This window comes from Oncorhynchus keta, chromosome 8 (genome assembly GCF_023373465.1).
Source record: "Oncorhynchus keta strain PuntledgeMale-10-30-2019 chromosome 8, Oket_V2, whole genome shotgun sequence".
Taxonomy (NCBI): Eukaryota; Metazoa; Chordata; class Actinopteri; order Salmoniformes; family Salmonidae; genus Oncorhynchus; species Oncorhynchus keta.
In genome coordinates this window covers 44,907,413-44,934,536 of record NC_068428.1, presented here as the reverse complement: position 1 = coordinate 44,934,536, position 27,124 = coordinate 44,907,413, and the positions used below count along the sequence as shown (strand labels likewise).

Sequence of the window (27,124 nt, the reverse complement as noted above, 5' to 3'; positions counted from 1 at the left end):
AATAAAATAAGGGTGTCAATGTAAATAGTCAGGGTAGCCATTTTGATGAAGTGTTCAGCAGTCTAATGGGTTGGGGAGACTTTTGGTACCAGACTTGGTGCTCCGGTACCGCTTGCCATGCTGTAGCAGAGAGAACAGTCTATGACTTGGGTGGCTGGAGTCTTTGACAATTTTTAGGGCTTTCCTCTGACACCTCCTGGTACAGACGTCCTGGATGGCAGGAGGCTCAGCTCCGGTGATTTACCGGGCCGTACGCACTACCTTGTGTAGCGCCTGGCGGTCGGACGGCCGAGCAGTTGCCATACCAGGCGGTGATGAAACCAGTCAGGATGCTCTTGATGTTGCAGCTGTAGACATTTTTGAGGATCTGAGATCCAATGCCAAACCTTTTCAGCCTCCCGATGGGGTGTTATGCCTTCTTCATGACTGTTGGTGTGTGTAGACCACGATAGGTCCTTAGTGATGTTGACACTGGGGAACTTGAAGGTCTTGACCCGCCCCACTACAGCCCTGTCGATGTGAATGAGGTCGTGCCCGCCCTTCTGTTTCCTGTAGTCCACAATCCGCTCCTTTGTTTTGATCACATTGAGGAAGAGGTTGTTGTCATGGCACCACCCTGCCAGGTCTATGACTTTTTCCCTATAGGCTGTCTCGTCATCATCGGTGGTGAGGCCTATCACCGTTGTGTCATCGACAAACTTAACGATGGTTTTGGAGCCGTGCGTGGCCACGCAGTCGTGGGTTTACCAGGGAGTAGGGGAGGTGCCTTGAGGTGCCCCCCACGTTGAGGGTCAGCGTGGTGGATGTGTTGTTGCTTACCCTCACCACCTGGGGGCGGCCTGTCAGGAAATCCAGAATCCAGTTGCAGAGGGAGATGTTCAGTCCCAGGGTCCTTGGAGGGCACTATGGTGTTGAACGCTGAGCTGTAGTCAGTGAACAGCATTCTCACGTAGGCGTTCCTTTTGTCCATGTGGGAAAGGGCAGTGTGGAGTGCAAAAGAGATAGCTTCATCTGTGGATCTGTTGGGGCGGTATGCAAATTGGAGTGGGTCTAGGGTTTCTGGGATGATGGTGTTGATGTGAGCCATTACCAGCCTTTCAAAGCATTACATGGCTACAGATGGGAGTGCTACAGGGCGGAAGTCATTTAGGCAGGTTACCTTAGAATTATTTGTCCCAGGGACTATGTTGGTCTGCTTTAAACCTGTAGGTATTACAGATTGGGTCAGGGAGAGGTAGACATTTTTTATTAAAGACACTTACTAGCTGGTCAGTGCATGCTCTGACTATGTGTCCTGGTAATCCGTGTGGCCTTGGGAATGTTTAAAAGGCCTAACTCAAATCGGCTATGGAGAGCGTGATTACAGTTGTCCGTTTAGCCTGTTTGATGGTTCGTCGGAGGGCGTAGAAGGATTTCTGATAAGCGTTCCGGATTAGTGTGAAGCTCCTTGAAAGTGGATTCTTTAGCTCACTGTGGCTGTTGCCTGTAGTCCATGGTTTCTGGTTGGGATATGTACGTACGGTCACTGTGGGGACGACGACGTCAATGCTCTTGTCAATGAAGCCGGCGACTGATGTGGTAAACTCCTCAATGTTATTGGATGAATCCCAGAACATATTCCAGACTGTGCTAGCAAAACAGTCCTGTAGCTTAGCATCAGCTTCATCTGACCGCATTTCGGTATTGAGCGTGTCACTGGTCCTTCTTGTTTGAGTTTTTGCCTGTAAGCAGGAATCAGGAGGATAAGAGTTAAGGTCAGATTTGCCAAATGTAGTGAACTATATAGGGTGGGAACTATGGACGGGATTCTTCAGTGAAGTGTTTGTTGTCATTCAACGAGAGACGACTAGGTTTCAAACAAATTTGTTCACTTGAAAAATTATGCAACAAATATTTCAGTTAGATGTAAATTTGCTTGACTAAGATTTCTTTAGCAAAAACGTTGAAACTGATGACAGATTTCTTGATTTATTTTAGATTAATTTGGGCTATTTTGAGGAAATGTACTGGCTATGTTGCTATGGTGGCTCAAGAGGGACAAACAACAGTAACATTTTGGCATTTAAAAAAAAAAAAAAGAATTCAAGCGAAGGTCTTTAGGGACTGTATGCGTGCACAGATGTTCGATTCACCTAGCCGAGCTCTGCTTGGAGCAAACCGAACCCCTTTAGTCTGATTACGTTTGTCATTATATCTGATAACATTTCATATTAGTGGACCTGACACTTATATGGCCTGGTCTGAATGCAGTGGAGACACACAGGGAGGGGGACATTCTCTTTGGACTGGCACACGTTCAGCATGTGGGCCGAGCCGAGCTTATTGTGTGCCACAAAAGACCCAGAGGACCAAGTGGAAAAACAGTTGTTACAGTAGGTTCTAAATAAACAGAGTTAAAAAATAAAATACAAACTCACGGACACTTAATGAAGCTCAAACCACGTTTATTCACCCACTGGATCACACAGCTGCATAAGACAAGGAACATATTCACACAAGCACTGATATTTAACCCTTTATCCAATGCTGAGCCCCTCCTTACACATCTGAACCACCAATATAACTCTGTTGTTATCCAGAAGATTGGTGATATACGTTCTTCCTCACTTCGTCTAACTTGACCTCTGCCAAAATTCCTTAGTCCTTTTGCAACTCACGGCTGTCATGGTGACTGGTACCAGACTGTGCCTCTTCTCCTCCCATAGGATCCCTGATGTCTGACAACAACATATCCTGACACAATGTAAACGTTATACATGACCCTCTCTCCCTCAGTGAAATTAATAAGTATATTTCATGATGTCAAAGGTTAAGAAATCAGAACCCATCACAGTAATAGACAGGCTCATGATCCCCTTAGTTTAAGTAACTTAATTGACTGTAATAGGTTCCTCCTACAACCCTCTCCAGTAACTAATATTGGTAGATCTCTATAAGAATATGTCATTGTGTCTATATAGGCCGGAGGCGGACTGGTTTGTCTCTACTTTGTAGAGGTGGTAAGTAGTATGACATCTGCATGGGGAATATGCTGCTGTGGACATGCTAAAATGAGCTATGGGGCTTCCTATATATTTGTATGGGTTTGTGCGAGTGCGTTTGTGTGTGAGAGACCTTCATCTCATATGTGTATGCATGCCTTCCCGTAAGTGTGTGTCCATGAGTGTTAAGGGCTTTTAAATGCCCCAGCACCTGCCTGCCTACTTACAGTACCTACCTGCCTACCTACTTACAGTAACCTACCTGCCTGCCTGCCTACTTACAGTACCTACCTGCCTGCCTGCCTACTTACAGTACCTACCTGCCTGCCTGACTACTTACAGTACCTACCTGCCTACTAACAGTACCTACCTACCTGGGTGTCTGCCTACTTACAGTACCTACCTGCCTGCCTACCTACTTACAGTACTGCCTACCTGCCTACTAACAGTACCTACCTACCTGGGTGTCTGCCTACTTACAGTACCTACCTGCCTGCCTGCCTACTTACAGTACCTACCTGCCTGCCTGACTACTTACAGTACCTACCTGCCTGCCTGCCTACTTACAGTACCTACCTGCCTGCCTGCCTACTTACAGTACCTACCTGCCTGCCTGCCTACTTACAGTACCTACCTGCCTGCCTACTTACAGTGCCTATCTGCTTGCCTACTTACAGTACCTACCTGCCTGCCTACTTAGTGTCTACCTGCCTGCCTACCTGCCTACTTACATTACCTACCTGCCTCCCTACTTACAGTACCTACCTACCTACCTACCTGCCTGCCTACTTACAGTACCTACCTACCTACCTACCTACCTACCTACCTACCTACCTACCTACCTACCTACTTACAGTGCCTACCTGCCTGCCTGCCTACTTATGGTACCTACCTGCCTGCCTGCCTACCTATGGTACCTACCTGCCTGCCTACTTACAGTGACTACCTGCCTGCCTACTTACAGTGCCTACCTGCCTGCCTACTTACAGTACCTACCTACCTACCTGCCTCCCTACTTACAGTACCTACCTACCTACCTGCCTCCCTACTTACAGTACCTACCTACCTGCCTGCCTGCCTACTTACAGTGCCTACCTGTCTGCCTGCCTACTTACGGTACCTACCTGCCTGCCTGCCTACTTATGGTACCTACCTGCCTGCCTACTTACAGTGACTACCTGCCTGCCTACTTACAGTGCCTACCTGCCTGCCTACTTACAGTACCTACCTACCTACCTGCTTGCCTACTTACAGTACCTACCTGCCTGCCTACTTACAGTGTCTACCTGCCTGCCTACCTGCCTACTTACATTACCTACCTGCCTGCCTGCTTACAGTACCTACCTACCTACTTACAGTGCCTACCTGCCTGCCTACCTGCCTACTTACATTACCTACCTGCCTGCCTGCTTACAGTACCTACCTACCTACTTACAGTGCCTACCTGCCTGCCTACTTACAGTGTCTACCTGCCTGCCTGCCTACCTGCCTACTTACATTACCTACCTGCCTGCCTGCTTACAGTACCTACCTACCTACTTACAGTGTCTACCTGCCTGCCTACCTGCCTACTTACATTACCTACCTGCCTGCCTGCTTACAGTACCTACCTACCTACTTACAGTGTCTACCTGCCTGCCTACCTGCCTACTTACATTACCTACCTGCCTGCCTGCTTACAGTACCTACCTACCTACTTACAGTGTCTACCTGCCTGCCTACCTGCCTACTTACATTACCTACCTGCCTGCCTGCTTACAGTACCTACCTACCTACTTACAGTACCTACCTGCCTGCCTACTTACAGTGTCTACCTGCCTGCCTACCTGCCTACTTACATTACCTACCTGCCTGCCTGCTTACAGTACCTACCTACCTACTTACAGTACCTACCTGCCTGCCTACTTACAGTGTCTACCTGCCTGCCTACCTGCCTACTTACATTACCTACCTGCCTGCCTGCTTACAGTACCTACCTACCTACTTACAGTGCCTACCTGCCTGCCCGGGCTCATCCGTGGGATGCTTTCCCCGTAAATAGAACACTGCTGTGGATTATCTGCACCCTCCCTGGTCATAGACTGTTCTCTCTGCTACCGCACAGCAAGCGGTACCGGAGCTCCAAGTCTAGGTCCAAAAGGCTCCTCAACAGCTTCTACCCCCAAGCCATGAGAACAGATGGCTTGGGAGTAGATAATTAAATGGCTACCTGGCCTACTTGCGTTGAACCCCCCCCGTTTTACGCTGCTTCTACTCCTTCTTTATTATCTATGCATAGTCACTTCACCACAACCATGTACAATTTACCTCGACTAACCTGTGCCCCCCCACACATTGACTCTGTACCGGTACCTCCTGTATATAACCTCCACATTGACTCTGTACCGGTACCTCCTGTATATAGTCTCCACATTGACTCTGTACCGGTACCCCTGTATATAGCCTCCACATTGACTCTGTACCGGTACCCCCTGTATATAGCCTCCACATTGACTCTGTACCGGTACCTCCTGTATATAACCTCCACATTGACTCTGTACCGGTACCTCCTGTATATAACCTCCACATTGACTCTGTACCGGTACCCCCTGTATATAACCTCCACATAGACTGTTTATCGGTACCTCCTGTCTATAGCCTCGTTACTGTTATTTTATTGTTGCTCTTTAATTATACATTTTTCAATTTTTATTTATTTTTAACTTCAGTTTATTTTAGTAAATACTTTCTTAACTCTTATTTTTCTTAACTGCACTGTTTGTTAAGGGCTTGTAAGTAAGCATTTCACAGCAAGGTCTACAGCACTGATTTCTCTTGCTCTCTCTGGGTATACTTTAAGTAGAAATGCCTTTCTCTCTGGAGAGATGGGATAGCCAAGCTGCCTGCCTGCTCCCTCCCAAACACTAGACTCATTGCAGCTAGCCATGCAACAACTAGACCTAGCTAACAGCTAGCCATGCAACAACTAGACTTAGCTAACAGCTAGCCATGCAACAACTAGACCTAGCTAACAGCTAGCCATGCAACAACTATACCTAGCTAACAGCTAGCCATGTAACAACTAGCTAGGTATAGTTGGGGTGACTAGCTAGCGGGCTTTTGTGGAGCGATGGGTAACGATGCTTCGTGGGTGACTGTTGTTGATGTGTGCAGAGGGTCCCTGGTTCGCGCCCGGGTATGGGCGAGGGGAACGTCTAAAGTTATACTGTTACACTAGCCATGCCACAACTAGAACTAGCTAGCAGCTAGCCATGCCACAACTAGAACTAGCTAGCAGCTAGCCATGCAACAACTAGAACTAGCTAGCAGCTAGCCATGCCACAACTAGACCTAGCTAGCAGCTAGCCATGCCACAACTAGACCTAGCTAGCAGCTAGCCATGCCACAACTAGACCTAGCTAGCAGCTAGCCATGCCACAACTAGACCTAGCTAACAGCTAGCCATGCCACAACTAGACCTAGCTAACAACCTCGCCATGCCACGGTCCTTCTGAGCTCAGTTGGTAGAGCCTAGCTAACAGTTCAATTCCCGACCACCCCATGCCACATGACTAGACCTAAATGGCATATATTATTATTATATTATTATTATAGACCAGCTAGCCATGCCACGACTAGACCTAGCTAGCAGCTAGCCATGCCACGACTAGACCTAGCTAACAGCTAGCCATGCCACGACTAGACCTAGCTAACAGCTAGCCATGCCACAACTAGACCTAGCTAGCAGCTAGCCATGCCACAACTAGACCTAGCTAGCAGCTAGCCATGCCACAACTAGACCTAGCTAGCAGGCAGGAGGCGACTCACTTACTGGCATGAATACTGTAGTATAGAACTACATCCAATTCCCTTTATAGTGCACTACTTTTGACCAGGGAATAGGGTTGCGTTTGGGATTCATCCTCTAGGAGTGAGTTGGAGTTCTCCTCGACCCCGACTAGTGTTTTCTAAGTCAATCCACATGGTATGTATAAACATTGTATCATAGGGTGCTTCTGAAATGGCACCGTGACGGCAAGAGACAGAAAGCCATTGAGAGGTCATGAAACGCCCTGAGACGGCAACAACACTTCTACAACTATATCCAGATTTCACAATTCCTTTTGTGTCAACAATACAGTACCTGCTTCTGTTTCGTAGTGCTATAACCTGGTCCAAATGGCACCCTATTCCCTATATAGTGCACTACTTTAGACCAGGGCTCTATGGCACCCTATTCCCTATATAGTGCATAGTTTAGTGCACTAGTTTTGATCAGGGCCCATAGGGATGTGCCATTTCGGGACACATCCTATGAGTTATTATTTTGCAACTGGCCACACCATTATGGAGAGAATGTGGGGACGTGTGTGTGTGTGTGTGTGTGTGTGTGTGTGTGTGTGTGTGTGTGTGTGTGTGTGTGTGTGTGTGTGTGTGTGTGTGTGTGTGTGTGTGTGTGTGTGTGTGTGTGTGTGTGTGTGTGTGTGTGTGTGTGTGATGTGGGGAGGAGGACAGTCTAGATTAGGAAATATTAGAGACTTAATTATTAAACATCATGGAATCCTCCTTGACCAGAGTTACATAATCGACTGATTGCTTAACCAGAGCGAGAGAGAGAGAGAGAGAGACAGCATTAAATCTGGCTGTTGTTGTTGGCCAATGTGTTCATTTCAAGCATTGCTCAAATTGTCTTAGGTTATGTTGTATAGACCTACAGGGAACTTCATACAGTCAGATGGCTGTTTATCGTGTACTGCAGCGGCTGCATTCTCATTACTCCATATCTGAAGTCTGGTTATGAGTGTATCTGACCATCACTCTGGTGAATTGAGATGAGTGTAAAACCACTGTCTTCTCCACTCCTAGACCATCCCACAGGTATAATGCCAGTGTCCGCAGGGTAGCCTAGTGGTTAGAGCGTTGGACTAGTAACCGGAAGGTTGCAAGTTCAAACCCCCGAGCTGACAAGGTACAAATCTGTTGTTCTGCTCCTGAACAGGCAGTTAACCCAAGGCTGTCATTGAAAATAAGAATTTGTTCTTAACTGACTTGCCTAGTTAAATAAAGGTCAAATAAAATATATAGAGAGACATGGGGACGTTTGGGAAAACACTCAGCCACATGGCCCAGTGCTTTGCCTTAGTCAGGATTTTACTGGAAAATGAATTGCAATGATGCTTGGTGTAACGGCTATCCTCTTCTTCTGAGTGTTTTTAATCAAAACTGAACACTACACAGTTCTGTGTGGAAAACACAGACACAGAAAACAAGCACCCACAACCAAACTGGGGAAAACAGGCTGCCTAAGTACGATTCTCAATCAGAGACAACGATCGACAGCTGCCTCTGATTGAGAACCATACCAGGCCAAACACAGAAATACAACATAGACAAAAATAACATAGACAACCCACCCCAACTCACGCCCTGACCACACTAACACAAAGACATAATAAAGGAACTAAGGTCAGAACGTGACACTTGGACTGCGTTCCAAATGTCGCATTATTCTCTACATGGTGCACTACTTATAGGACCCATAGGACTCTGGTCAAACGTAGTGCACTACTTATAGGACCCATAGGACTCTGGTCAAACGTAGTGCACTACTTATAGGACCCATAGGACTCTGGTCAAACGTAGTGCACTACTTATAGGACCCATAGGACTCTGGTCAAACGTAGTGCACTACTTATAGGACCCACAGGACTCTGGTCAAATGTAGTGCACTACTTAATTAATAGGTTTGTCTTTGGGATGAAGACTTGATGAAGTTCCTCTCTTGGATATTAACCACATCCTGTAGTCTCTGACATCATGTGATCATATGCATTTTCACTAATATGAATACCAAACCCTCTACCTCTCTGCCACAGAGCCAGGCTAACGAATACCAAACCCTCTACCTCCCTGACACAGAGCCAGGCTAACGATTACCAAACCCTCTACCTCTCTGCCACAGAGCCAGGCTAACGAATACCAAACCCTCTACCTCCCTGACACAGAGCCAGGCTAACGATTACCAAACCCTCTACCTCTCTGCCACAGAGACAGGCTAACGAATACCAAACCCTCTACCTCCCTGCCACAGAGCCAGGCTAACGAATACCAAACCCTCTACCTCCTGCCACAGAGCCAGGCTAACGAATACCAAACCCTCTACCTCCCTGCCACAGAGCCAGGCTAACGAATACCAAACCCTCTACCTCCCTGCCACAGAGCCAGGCTAACGAATACCAAACCCTCTACCTCCCTGCCACAGAGCCAGGCTAACGAATACCAAACCCTCTACCTCTCTGCCACAGAGCCAGGCTAACGAATACCAAACCCTCTACCTCCCTGCCACAGAGCCAGGCTAACGATTACCAAAGCCTCTACCTCCCTGCCACAGAGCCAGGCTAACGAATACCAAACCCTCTACCTCCCTGCCACAGAGCCAGGCTAACGAATACCAAACCCTCTACCTCTCTGCCACAGAGCCAGGCTAACGAATACCAAACCCTCTACCTCCCTGCCACAGAGCCAGGCTAACGAATACCAAACCCTCTACCTCCCTGCCACAGAGCCAGGCTAACGAATACCAAACCCTCTACCTCTCTGCCACAGAGCCAGGCTAACGAATACCAAACCCTCTACCTCTCTGCCACAGAGCCAGGCTAACGAATACCAAACCCTCTACCTCCCTGCCACAGAGCCATCGAACACCAAACCCTCTACCTCTCTGCCACAGAGCCAGGCTAACGAATACCAAACCCTCTACCTCCCTGCCACAGAGCCAGGCTAACGAACACCAAACCCTCTACCTCTCTGCCACAGAGCCAGGCTAACATTTGGCTAATGATAGCTAGCTCATGATTGTAACCTGAAGGACTACTTGAGTAGATTTTACATGCACAGTAATAATTAGATATTAAACTAATTGAAGGCAGTAGGCTGAGTATGGTATTAGTCATGTAAACACCTTACTCTGCTCATCTTAATCGGCGTAAGGAACATAATCCGCCGATTGCTTAGAAAACCAAGCTGTTTTAATCTTTCAAATTACTGGGATATGTAAAAACCTTAATCAGTGTATTAATTGTCGAATACAGTGAAACGCTTACTTACAAACCTTCAATGCAGATGAATAAAAATAATAATAAAATAAATAAATAAATTAAGGTAACAAATAATTAAAGAGCAGCAGTAAAATAACTGTAGCGAGGCTTTATGCAGGGGGTACCGGTACAGAGTCAATGTGGAGGCTATATACAGGGGGTACCGGTACAGAGTCAATGTGGAGGCTATATACAGGGGGTACCGGTACAGAGTCAATGTGGAGGCTATATACAGGGGTACCGGTACAGAGTCAATGTGGAGGCTATATACAGGGGTACCGGTACAGAGTCAATGTGGAGGCTATATACAGGGGTACCGGTACAGAGTCAATGTGGAGGCTATATACAGGGGTACCGGTACAGAGTCAAGGTGGAGGCTATATACAGGGGTACCGGTACAGAGTCAATGTGGAGGCTATATACAGGGGTACCGGTACAGAGTCAATGTGGAGGCTATATACAGGGGGTACCGGTACAGAGTCAATGTGGAGGCTATATACAGGGGGTACCGGTACAGAGTCAATGTGGAGGCTATATACAGGGGGTACCGGTACAGAGTCAATGTGGAGGCTATATTCAGGGGTACCGGTACAGAGTCAATGTGGAGGCTATATACAGGGGTACCGGTACAGAGTCAAGGTGGAGGCTATATACAGGGGTACCGGTACAGAGTCAATGTGGAGGCTATATTCAGGGGGTACCGGTACAGAGTCAAGGTGGAGGCTATATACAGGGGGTACCGGTACAGAGTCAAGGTGGAGGCTATATACAGGGGGTACCGGTACAGAGTCAATGTGGAGGCTATATACAGGGGGTAACAGTACAGAGTCAATGTGGAGGCTATATACAGGGGGTAACGGTACAGAGTCAATGTGGAGGCTATATACAGGGGTACCGGTACAGAGTCAATGTGGAGGTTATATACAGGGGGTACCGGTACAGAGTCAATGTGGAGACTATATACAGGGGTACCGGTACAGAGTCAATGTGGAGGCTATATACAGGGGGTAACGGTACAGAGTCAATGTGGAGGCTATATACAGGGGGTACCGGTACAGAGTCAATGTGGAGGCTATATACAGGGGTACCGGTACAGAGTCAATGTGGAGGCTATATACAGGGGTACCGGTACAGAGTCAATGTGGAGGCTATATTCAGGGGTACCGGTACAGAGTCAATGTGGAGGCTATATACAGGGGTACCGGTACAGAGTCAAGGTGGAGGCTATATACAGGGGTACCGGTACAGAGTCAATGTGGAGGCTATATTCAGGGGTACCGGTACAGAGTCAATGTGGAGGCTATATACAGGGGTACCGGTACAGAGTCAAGGTGGAGGCTATATACAGGGGTACCGGTACAGAGTCAATGTGGAGGCTATATACAGGGGTAACGGTACAGAGTCAATGTGGAGGCTATATACAGGGGGTAACGGTACAGAGTCAATGTGGAGGCTATATACAGGGGTACCGGTACAGAGTCAATGTGGAGGTTATATACAGGGGTACCGGTACAGAGTCAATGTGGAGACTATATACAGGGGTACCGGTACAGAGTCAATGTGGAGGCTATATACAGGGGGTAACGGTACAGAGTCAATGTGGAGGCTATATACAGGGGGTACCGGTACAGAGTCAATGTGGAGGCTATATACAGGGGTACCGGTACAGAGTCAATGTGGAGGCTATATACAGGGGGTAACGGTACAGAGTCAATGTGGAGGCTATATACAGGGGGTAACGGTACAGAGTCAATGTGGAGGCTATATACAGGGGGTAACGGTACAGAGTCAATGTGGAGGCTATATACAGGGGGTACCGGTACAGAGTCAATGTGGAGACTATATACAGGGGGTAACGGTACAGAGTCAATGTGGAGGCTATATACAGGGGGTACCGGTACAGAGTCAATGTGCTGGGTCACCGGTTAGTCGAGGAGTCTCCCTCTTTAGCGCCAGTGAACTGAGTTTGGAACAACTGAATGTAGCGTAGTTGAAGTCGTTTTCACATAATTCAGAATCAAATATGCTTCCCGAAAAGAATATGGTCGCTGTGGTAGAACATTTATTTTCTACATTTATCAGAGTGCCATCAGGTAGTGTCCATGGAAACAGGATCAGGTAGACTGATTTCAGATGTGTCCACGGAAACAGGATCAGGTAGACTGATTTCAGATGTGTCCATGGAAACAGGATCAGGTAGACTGATTTCAGATGTGTCCATGGAAACAGGATCAGGCAGACTGATTTCAGATGTGTCCATGGAAACAGGATCAGGTAGACTGATTTCAGATGTGTCCATTCAGGTAGACTGATTTCAGATGTGTCCATGGAAACAGGATCAGGTAGACTGATTTCAGATGTGTCCATGGAAACAGGATCAGGCAGACTGATTTCAGATGTGTCCATGGAAACAGGATCAGGTAGACTGATTTCAGATGTGTCCATGGAAACAGGATCAGGTAGACTGATTTCAGATGTGTCCATGGAAACAGGATCAGGTAGACTGATTTCAGATGTGTCCATGGAAACAGGATCAGGTAGACTGATTTCAGATGTGTCCATGGAAACAGGATCAGGTAGACTGATTTCAGATGTGTCCATGGAAACAGGATCAGGTAGACTGATTTCAGATGTGTCCATGGAAACAGGATCAGGTAGACTGATTTCAGATGTGTCCACGGAAACAGGATTATTAGGGAAATTGTTCTTCCTGCTAAGCATTTTAAATGTTTTAATCAAACTATTATATTAATCTGACTATCCACAATAATGACATTATTGTGTGCATATACCCACACTCACTGACCATGTTGTTGAGGTACTGTCCTCTCTTCATCGATATAGCCTGGTCCCAGATCCGTTGTGCCGTCCTGCCAACTCATGCATGTCAATTACCATAGGCGTTTGAAAGAGAGCGCAAACAGGTCTGGGACCAGGCTATCATTGGTATTAAATGAATGAATGGTGGGGATGGGAATGTTTAGTCACCACGTCTTCAATGTGGTTTTGAGACGCTGGTTTCTCAACATCGGGGCCTGCCAAAGACAGGTTGCATGCAGCTCATAAAGCCTGATCAAACCGTGAGCAGAAATAAGGAGAAATGAAAGCTGTGGGCTGAAAGCTGTGGGCTGAGTTCCTGTTTTCTGTTCACAACTTACTCTTCCTCTGAGTTGAACGACCCAAGATGAACCACAACAGAGCAGAGTACAACACAGCACCATAACATACCACAACACGGCCCTGGACCATAACATACCACAACACGGCCCTGGACCATAACATACCACAACACCATAACATACCACAACACCATAACATACCACAATACCACAACACCATAACATACCACATCACCATAACATACCACAACACAGCACCATAACATACCACATCACAACACCATAACATACCACAACACGGCCCTGGACCATAACATACCACAATACCACAACACCATAACATACCACATCACCATAACATACCACAACACAGCACCATAACATACCACATCACAGCACCATAACATACCACATCACCATAACATACCACATCACCATAACATACCACATCACAGCACCATAACATACCACATCACCATAACATACCACATCACAATACCATAACATACCACAACACGGCCCTGGACCATAACATACCACAGCACCATAACATACCACAACACCATAACACCATAACATACCACATCACAACACCATAACATACCACATCACAGCACCATAACATACCACATCACAGCACCATAACATACCACATCACCATAACATACCACAGCACCATAACATACCACATCACCATAACATACCACATCACCATAACATACCACATCACCATAACATACCACATCACCATAACATACCACATCACATCACCATAACATACCACATCACAACACCATAACATACCACATCACCATAACATACCACATCACCATAACATACCACATCACAGCACCATAACATACCACATCACCATAACATACCACATCACCATAACATACCACATCACCATAACATACCACATCACAGCACCATAACATACCACATCACAGCACCATAACATACCACATCACAACACCATAACATACCACATCACCATAACATACCACATCACCATAACATACCACATCACAGCACCATAACATACCACATCACCATAACATACCACATCACCATAACATACCACATCACCATAACATACCACATCACATCACCATAACATACCACATCACCATAACATACCACATCACCATAACATACCACATCACATCACCATAACATACCACATCACAGCACCATAACATACCACATCACCATAACATACCACATCACCATAACATACCACATCACCATAACATACCACATCACAGCACCATAACATACCACATCACCATAACATACCACATCACATCACCATAACATACCACATCACCATAACATACCACATCACCATAACATACCACATCACCATAACATACCACATCACCATAACATACCACATCACCATAACATACCACATCACCATAACATACCACATCACCATAACATACCACATCACCATAACATACCACATCACCATAACATACCACATCACCATAACATACCACATCACATCACCATAACATACCACATCACCATAACATACCACATCACATCACCATAACATACCACATCACCATAACATACCACATCACAGCACCATAACATACCACATCACAGCACCATAACATACCACATCCCCATAACATACCACATGACCATAACATACCACATCACAGCACCATAACATACCACAACACCATAACATACCACATCCCCATAACATACCACATCACAGCACCATAACATACCACATCAACATAACATACCACATCCCCATAACATACCACATCCCCATAACATACCACATCACCATAACATACCACATCACCATAACATACCACAGCACCATAACATACCACATCACCATAACATACCACATCCCCATAACATACCACATCACAGCACCATAACATACCACATCCCCATAACATACCACAGCACCATAACATACCACATCCCCATAACATACCACATCACAGCACCATAACATACCACATCAACATAACATACCACATCCCCATAACATACCACATCCCCATAACATACCACATCACCATAACATACCACAGCACCATAACATACCACAGCACCATAACATACCACATCACCATAACATACCACATCCCCATAACATACCACATCACAGCACCATAACATACCACATCCCCATAACATACCACATCACCATAACATACCACATCACCATAACATACCACAGCACCATAAGATACCACATCCCCATAACATACCACAGCACCATAACATACCACATCACATCCCCATAACATACCACATCCCCATAACATACCACATCACCATAACATACCACATCCCCATAACATACCACATCCCCATAACATACCACAGCACCATAACATACCACATCCCCATAACATACCACATCACCATAACATACCACATCACATCCCCATAACATACCACATCACCATAACATACCACATCACTATAACATACCACATCCCCATAACATACCACAGCACCATAACATACCACATCACATCCCCATAACATACCACATCCCCATAACATACCACAGCACCATAACATACCACATCCCCATAACATACCACGTCCCCATAACATACCACATCACAGCACCATAACATACCACATCACCATAACATACCACATCACATCCCCATAACATACCACATCCCCATAACATACCACAGCACCATAACATACCACATCCCCATAACATACCACATCCCCATAACATACCACATCACATCACCATAACATACCACATCACATGACCATAACATACCACATCCCCATAACATACCACATCACCATAACATACCACAACACCATAACATACCACATCACAGGACCATAACATACCACATCACAGGACCATAACATACCACATCACAGGACCATAACATACCACATCACAGGACCATAACATACCACATCACAGGACCATAACATACCACATCACAGGACCATAACATACCACATCACAGCACCATAACATACCACATCACAGGACCATAACATACCACATCACAGGACCATAACATACCACATCACAGGACCATAACATACCACAACACCATAACATACCACATCACAGCACCATAACATACCACATCACAGCACCATAACATACCACATCCCCATAACATACCACAGCACCATAACATACCACATCCCCATAACATACCACATCACCATAACATACCACATCACAGCACCATAACATACCACATCCCCATAACATACCACATCCCCATAACATACCACATCACCATAACATACCACATCCCCATAACATACCACATCCCCATAACATACCACAGCACCATAACATACCACATCCCCATAACATACCACATCACCATAACATACCACATCACATCACCATAACATACCACATCACCATAACATACCACATCACCATAACATACCACATCACCATAACATACCACATCACATCCCCATAACATACCACATCACCATAACATACCACATCACCATAACATACCACATCCCCATAACATACCACATCACCATAACATACCACATCCCCATAACATACCACATCACCATAACATACCACATCACCATAACATACCACATCACCATAACATACCACATCCCCATAACATACCACATCACCATAACATACCACATCACAGCACCATAACATACCACATCACCATAAAATACCACATCACCATAACATACCACATCACCATAACATACCACATCACAGCACCATAACATACCACATCACATCACCATAACATACCACATCACAGCACCATAACATACCACATGACCATAACATACCACCACCATAACATACCACATCACCATACCATACCACATCACATCACCATAACATACCACATCACCATAACATACCACATCACCATAACATACCACATCACCATACCATACCACATCACATCACCATAACATACCACATCACCATAACATACCACATCACCATACCATACCACATCACATCACCATAACATACCAAATCACATCACCATACCATACCACATCACATGACCATAACATACCACATCACAGGACCATAACATACCACATCACAGGACCATAACATACCACAACACCATAACATACCACAGCACCATAACATACCACATCACATCACCATAACATACCACATCACAGCACCATAACATACCACATCACATGACCATAACATACCACATCACCATAACATACCACACCACATGACCATAACATACCACATCACATGACCATAACATACCACATCACCATAACATACCACATCACATGACCATAACATACCACAACACCATAACATACCACATCACCATAACATACCACATCACATGACCATAACATACCACACCACATCACCATAACATACCACACCACATGACCATAACATACCACATCACCATAACATACCACATCACATGACCATAACATACCACATCACCATAACATACCACATCACCATAACATACCACATCACAGCACCATAACATACCACAACACCATAACATACCACATCACCATAACATACCACAGCACCATAACATACCACATCACAGCACCATAACATACCACAACACCATAACATACCACATCACCATAACATACCACATCACAGCACCATAACATACCACATCACAGCACCATAACATACCACAACACCATAACATACCACAGCACCATAACATACCACATCACAGCACCATAACATACCACATCACAGCACCATAACATACCACATCACCATAACATACCACAGCACCATAACATACCACAATACCATAACATACCACATCACATCACCATAACATACCACATCACAACACCATAACATACCACATCACCATAACATACCACAGCACCATAACATACCACAATACCATAACATACCACATCACATCACCATAACATACCACATCCCCATAACATACCACATCACCATAACATACACATCACAGGACCATAACATACACACACACACCATAACATACCACATCACAGCACCATAACATACCACATCACATCACCATAACATACCACATCACCATAACATACCACACCACAGCACCATAACATACCACATCCAGCACCATAACATACCACATCACCATAACATACCACATCACCATAACATACCACACCACCATAACATACCACACCACATCACCATAACATACCACATCACCATAACATACCACATCACATGACCATAACATACCACATCACCATAACATACCACACCACATGACCATAACATACCACATCACCATAACATACCACATCACCATAACATACCACATCACAGCACCATAACATACCACATCACCATAACATACCACATCACATCACCATAACATACCATACCACATCACCATAACATACCACATCACATCACCATAACATACCACATCACCATAACATACCACATCACATCACCATAACATACCACATCACATCACCATAACATACCACATCACCAGCACCATAACATACCACATCACCATAACATACCACATCACAGCACATAACATACCACATCACCATAACATACCACATCACCATAACATACCATACCACATCACCATAACATACCACATCACATCACCATAACATACCACATCACCATAACATACCACATCACCATAACATAACATACCACATCACCATAACATACCACATCACCATAACATACCACATCACCATAACATACCACATCACATCACCATAACATACCACAGCACCATAACATACCACATCACCATAACATAACATACCACATCACCATAACATACCACATCACCATAACATAACATCACCATAACATACCACATCACCATAACATACCACATCACCACATCACCATAACATACCACATCACATCACCATAACATACCACATCACCATAACATACCACATCACCATAACATACCACATCACATCACCATAACATACCACATCACCATAACATACCACATCACCATAACATACCACATCACATCACCATAACATACCACATACCACATACTAACATACCACAGCACCATAACATACCACATCACCATAACATACCACATCACAGCACCATAACATACCACATCACCATAACATACCACATCACATCATCATAACATAACATACCATAACATACCACAGCACCATAACATACCACATCACCATAACATACCACATCAGCACCATAACATACCACATCACCATAACATACCACATCACATCACCATAACATACCACATCACCATAACATACCACATCACATCACCATAACATACCACATCACCATAACATACCACATCACCATAACATACCACATCACCATAACATACCACATCACAGCACCATAACATACCACATCACCATAACATACCACATCACATCACCATAACATACCACATCACCATAACATACCACACCACAACACCATAACATACCACATCACCATAACATACCACAACACCATAACATACCACAGCACCATAACATACCACATCACAGCACCATAACATACCACATCACCATAACATACCACATCACAGCACCATAACATACCACATCACCATAACATACCACATCACCATAACATACCACATCACCATAACATACATCACAGCACCATAACATACCACATCACCATAACATACCACATCACCATAACATACCACATCACAGCACCATAACATACCACATCACAGCACCATAAACATCACCATAACATCACATCACATAACATAACATACCATAACATCACATCACCATAACATACCACATCACCATAACATACCACATCACATCACCATAACATACCACATCACAGCACCATAACATACCACATCACCATAACATACCACATACCACATCACCATAACATACCACATCACAGCACCATAACATACCACATCACAGCACCATAACATACCACATCACCATAACATACCACATCACCATAGCACATCACCATAACATACCACATCACCATAACATACCACATCACCATAACATACCACATCACAGCACCATAACATACCACATCACCATAACATACCACATCACCATAACATACCACATCACCATAACATACCACATCACAGCACCATAACATACCACATCACCATAACATACCACATCACCATAACATACCACATCACCATAACATACCACATCACCATAACATCACCATAACATACCACATCACCATAACATACCACATCACAGCACCATAACATACCACATCACCATAACATACCACATCACCATAACATACCACAGCACCATAACATACCACATCACCATAACATACCACACATCACCATAACATACCACATCACCATAACATACCACATCACCATAACATACCACATCACCATAACATAACATCACCACATCACATCACCATAACATACCACATCACATCACCATAACATACCACATCACCATAACATACCACATCACATCACCATAACATACCACATCACCATAACATACCACATCACAGCACCATAACATACCACATCACAGCACCATAACATACCACATCACAGCACCATAACATACCACATCACCATAACATACCACATCACATCACCATAACATACCACATCACCATAACATACCACATCACAGCACCATAACATACCACATCACAGCACCATAACATACCACATCACCATAACATACCACATCACAACACCATAACATACCACATCACAGCACCATAACATACCACATCACAGCACCATAACATACCACATCACCATAACATACCACATCACCATAACATACCACATCACAGCACCATAACATACCACATCACCATAACATACCACATCACCATAACATACCACATCACCATAACATACCACATCACATCACCATAACATACCACATCACAGCACCATAACATACCACATCACCATAACATACCACATCACCATAACATACCACATCACCATAACATACCACATCACCATAACATACCACATCACCATAACATACCACATCACCATAACATACCACATCACCATAACATACCACATCACAGCACCATAACATACCACATCACCATAACATACCACATCACCATAACATACCACATCACCATAACATACCACATCACATCACCATAACATACCACATCACATCACCATAACATACCACATCACCATAACATACCACATCACCATAACATACCACATCACCATAACATACCACATCACCATAACATACCACATCACAGCACCATAACATACCACATCACCATAACATACCACATCACCATAACATACCACATCACCATAACATACCACATCACCATAACATACCACATCACCATAACATACCACATCACAGCACCATAACATACCACATCACCATAACATACCACATCACAGCACCATAACATACCACATCACAGCACCATAACATACCACATCACCATAACATACCACATCACCATAACATACCACATCACCATAACATACCACATCACCATAACATACCACATCACCATAACATACCACATCACCATAACATACCACATCACCATAACATACCACACATCACCATAACATACACATCACCATAACATACCACATCACAGCACCATAACATACCACATCACCACCATAACATACCACATCACAGCACCATAACATACCACATCACCATAACATACCACATCACATCACCATAACATACCACATCACATCACCATAACATACCACATCACCATAACATACCACATCACAGCACCATAACATACCACATCACAGCACCATAACATACCACATCACCATAACATACCACATCACAGCACCATAACATACCACATCACAGCACCATAACATACCACATCACCATAACATACCACATCACAGCACCATAACATACCACATCACCATAACATACCACATCACAGCACCATAACATACCACATCACAGCACCATAACATACCACATCACAGCACCATAACATACCACATCACCATAACATACCACATCACCATAACATACCACATCACCATAACATACCACATCACAGCACCATAACATACCACATCACATCACCATAACATACCACATCACCATAACATACCACATCACATCACCATAACATACCACATCACAGCACCATAACATACCACATCACAGCACCATAACATACCACATCACATCACCATAACATACCACATCACCATAACATACCACATCACATCACCATAACATACCACATCACCATAACATACCACATCACAGCACCATAACATACCACATCACCATAACATACCACATCACAGCACCATAACATACCACATCACCATAACATACCACATCACAGCACCATAACATACCACATCACAGCACCATAACATACACATCCACCATAACATACCACATCACATCACCATAACATACCACATCACAGCACCATAACATACCACATCACAGCACCATAACATACCACATCACCATAACATACCACATCACAGCACCATAACATACCACATCACAGCACCATAACATACCATCATCACATCACCATAACATACCACATCCCACCATAAGTCAAACAGCACCATAACATACCACATTAACATACCACATCACAGCACCATAACATACACATCACAGCACCATAACATCCACAAGTCATAAAACCACATGACAGCACCATAACATACCACATCACCATAACATACCACATCCTCCATAACATAACAGAATGACCATAACATAACATCACAGCACCATAACATACCACATCACCACCATAACATACCACATCACAGCACCATAACATCACAAGAATGAGGGTTAACATACCAGGTCACATCACCATAACATACCACATCCCTAACAAAGTCATAAAAGAATCACAGCACCATAACATACCAGGTTGGCCATAACTGTCCATTGTGTAGCATAAGGACACATTCCAGCACCATAACATACCACATTACAGCTGTATAACATCAACATCACAGTTTGATTTCATAAATAACCATAACATACCACTCACATCACCATAACATACTTTTATCAATAACATACCACACACAACCATAACATACCAAACAACCATAACATTTACAGGAATAACATTGCATCACCATACCAAAGTTTGGTGACAGAATAAATACACAGGACAGATTATAACATACCACATCACAGCACCATAAATACTACATTACAGCACCTAACATACTACATTCACACACCATAACATGCTACATCACATCACCATAATGCTAATACACACCATAACATACCACATGCTAATAACATACACATCACCATAACATACCACTCACATCATGCTAATACCACATCACACTAATGCATACATACCATAACATACCACATCACCATAACATACATAACAACTAACATACCAATCACAACCATAAATACCACATCACAGCACCTAATACCACAAACTAAATACTAATACCATAACATAATAACTAATACATACCAACTCTGTCACCATAACATACTTTGCATCTGCATATCCATACCACATTACAACATTACTCATTGTGCACCATAAGTATGGTTTGTTAACATACCAAATCACAGCACCATAACATACCACATTCCCATAACATACCACAAATTACCATAACATACCACATCCGTTAACATACCACATCACCATAACATACCAGAGGGTTAAAAAGGAACATCCCCATAACATACCACATCACAGCACCTCAACAGCACATCACCATAACATAGTATGACATAACATACCACATGCAGAGGCTGTGTTCCAAACCACATACCACCATATAACATACCACATCCCGATAACATATTGACCATCCACCATAACATTTCACCATCACCACATCACAGTGCACATACATACCACAGCACCATAACATACCACATCACAGCCCTGGACAGCACAGTACCATACAGTACCTCTGGGGCCCTGGCCTTTAGGAGTCCACTTTTGTGCCATCTGCATTTTATCCTAACTGTCCGATCCCTCCAAAGTCAAAAGAATGAGGGTTTGTGTAAGGTTGGCCTAACTGTCCGATCCCTCCAAAGTCAAAAGAATGAGGGTTTGTGAGGTTGGCTAACTGTCCGATCCCTCCAAAGTCAAAAGAATGAGGGTTTGTGTAAGGTTGGCCTAACTGTCCGATCCCTCCAAAGTCAAAAGAATGAGGGTTTGTGAGGTTGGCCGAACTGTCCGATCCCTCCAAAGTCAAAAGAATGAGGGTTTGTGTAAGGTTGGCCTAACTGTCCGATCCCTCCAAAGTCAAAAGAATGAGGGTTTGTGTAAGGTTGGCCGAACTGTCCTTGTGTAGCATGAAGGACAATTCCATGGTAACGGAATTACGCTGTATACTCAACAAAACCGTTTGATTTCAAAAGTTTAACCAACTGTAGAACTCTATGCACCAGAACTACTTTTATCAATTTCCACAGAATTTGTTTTTACAAAAACCACATTTACAGGAAGAACTGTTGCAGATACAAAGTTTGGTGACAGAATAAAACTGAGGAAGATTATACTAACTGGTGAGGGAACTAATGTATTCCTCTTTACCCCCTGTGGTAATTCCACCATTGGGGAGAACGCCAGTTTTGACTTTCCGGGAACTAATGGTAATAACGAACTAATGCTTCGAACTAATGCTAATAACATGCTAACTAATATCGAACTCATGCTAATAACAAACTCATGCTAATAACAAACTCATGCTAATAACGAACTAATGCTAATAACAAACTAATACTAACTAATACTAATAACTAACTAATACTAACTCTGTCACCAAACTTTGCATCTGCATATCCAGTATTTTAATTACAAGTTTTACTCATTGTGCATAGAGTATGGTTTGTTAAACTTAGAAATCAATGGCTTTTGTTTGGCATTCATTTTAAAGTGAGAAATTGGCGTCTCAGTGTAATTCCGTTTATCAAATTCTTCTTCTCCCCAGAGGGTTAAAAAAGGAAGCCTGGGTCAGAAACTCAACAGCACACACTGTAGCATAGTATGACTGACTGAGTGCAGAGGCTGTGTTCCAAATACTACCCTTATACCCTTTTATAGTGCGATACTATTGACCAGAGTTTTGTGTTTTCAAGTAGTGCACTATAGAAGGAATGTCATTTGGGACTCATCCCAGGCAGTAATGGAGCCATGGCTCAGGTCTTGAAGAGAGGAGCATCACTATCATTGTTCATTTTCACCATGTTATTCCTTCTCCAGCCCAGAGATAGGTTGGGCTGTTTGCATGTCACTAAGAGTTGTGCAAGATGATATGTGAGGCGAGCAGGCAAATATGCTGAGGCCAAATGTAGGAGGCGAACAGTGCTGTTCTTCAACAAGATAAGTTAAAGAGTGTTCTGGATGAGAAGCATGGCTGCTTCAAGTTTCCCCCTGTGGTGGGGAACGCCTCTTTTCCCCCTGTGGTGGGGAACACCTCTTTCCCCCTGTGGTGGGGAACGCCTCTTTCCCGTGGTGGGGAACGCCTCTTTTCCCCCTGTGGTGGGGAACGCCTCTTTCCCCCTGTGGTGGGGAACGCCTCTTTCCCCCTGTGGTGGGGAACTCCTCTTTTCCCCCTGTGGTGGGGAACGCCTCTTTTCCCCTGTGGTGGGGAACGCCTCTTTTCCCCCTGTGGTGGGGAACGCCTCTTTCCCCCTGTGGTGGGGAACGCCTCTTTTCCCCCTGTGGTGGGGAACGCCTCTTTTCCCCCTGTGGTGGGGAACGCCTCTTTTCCCCCTGTGGTGGGGAACGCCTCTTTCAGACCGTGACTTAACCTATCTGCAGGTGCAAAGCTTTGGGCTTTACTGCAATCCTTTTAGTTGTAAATGTAGTCATGCGCTAATGATGTGGATGGCCCATGCTCCAGGAGGATACATGAGGAAGTAAGCCATGCACTATAGGTTAGGTTAGCTTCTACTGGCCAGTCAACAACTGTGGAAATGGTGCCAATGAATACACCCTGGTCCTGCTTTTAGCCACCTTTAGCAAGTGTGGAGCTGCTAGGGTATTGATGGTAGGAGAGTGGAGCTGCTTGGGTATTGATGGTAGGAGGGTGGAGCTGCTAGGGTTTTGATGGTAGGAGAGTGGAGCTGCTTGGGTATTGATGGTAGGAGGGTGGAGCTGCTAGGGTTTTGATGGTAGGAGAGTGGAGCTGCTAGGCTATTGATGGTAGGAGAGTGGAGCTGCTAGGGTTTTGATGGTAGGAGAGTGGAGCTGCTAGGGTTTTGATGGTAGGAGAGTGGAGCTGCTAGGGTATTGATGGTAGGAGAGTGGAGCTGCTAGGGTATTGATGGTAGGAGGGTGGAGCTGCTAGGGTTTTGATGGTAGGAGAGTGGAGCTGCTTGGGTATTGATGGTAGGAGGGTGGAGCTGCTAGGGTTTTGATGGTAGGAGAGTGGAGCTGCTTGGGTATTGATGGTAGGAGGGTGGAGCTGCTAGGGTTTTGATGGTAGGAGAGTGGAGCTGCTAGGCTATTGATGGTAGGAGAGTGGAGCTGCTAGGGTTTTGATGGTAGGAGAGTGGAGCTGCTAGGGTATTGATGGTAGGAGAGTGGAGCTGCTAGGGTTTTGATGGTAGGAGAGTGGAGCTGCTAGGGTATTGATGGTAGGAGAGTGGAGCTGCTAGGGTATTGATGGTAGGAGAGTGGAGCTGCTAGGGTATTGATGGTAGGAGAGTGGAGCTGCTAGGGTATTGATGGTAGGAGAGTGGAGCTGCTAGGGTATTGATGGTAGGAGAGTGGAGCTGCTAGGGTATTGATGGTAGGAGAGTGGAGCTGCTAGGGTATTGATGGTAGGAGAGTGGAGCTGCTAGGGTATTGATGGTAGGAGAGTGTAGCTGCTAGGGTATTGATGGTAGGAGAGTGGAGCTGCTAGGGTTTTGATGGTAGGAGAGTGGAGCTGCTAGGGTTTTG

At 44.5% G+C, this 27,124-nt stretch overlaps 1 protein-coding gene and 1 long non-coding RNA gene across 4 annotated transcripts in view; one reads left to right on the top strand and one right to left on the bottom strand.

Annotated features, from left to right (window-relative positions):
* Window positions 1-27,124, top strand: part of LOC127931499 (jun dimerization protein 2-like) — a 47,479-nt gene that overhangs the window by 4,128 nt on the left and 16,227 nt on the right. The window lies entirely within an intron of this gene.
* On the bottom strand, window positions 3,013-4,918 carry LOC127931500 (uncharacterized). The gene is made up of 3 exons (XR_008141496.1): window positions 4,218-4,918; window positions 3,616-4,018; window positions 3,013-3,499 (listed from the first exon to the last, which is right to left on the bottom strand). It is a non-coding gene; the product is annotated as an uncharacterized LOC127931500 (long non-coding RNA).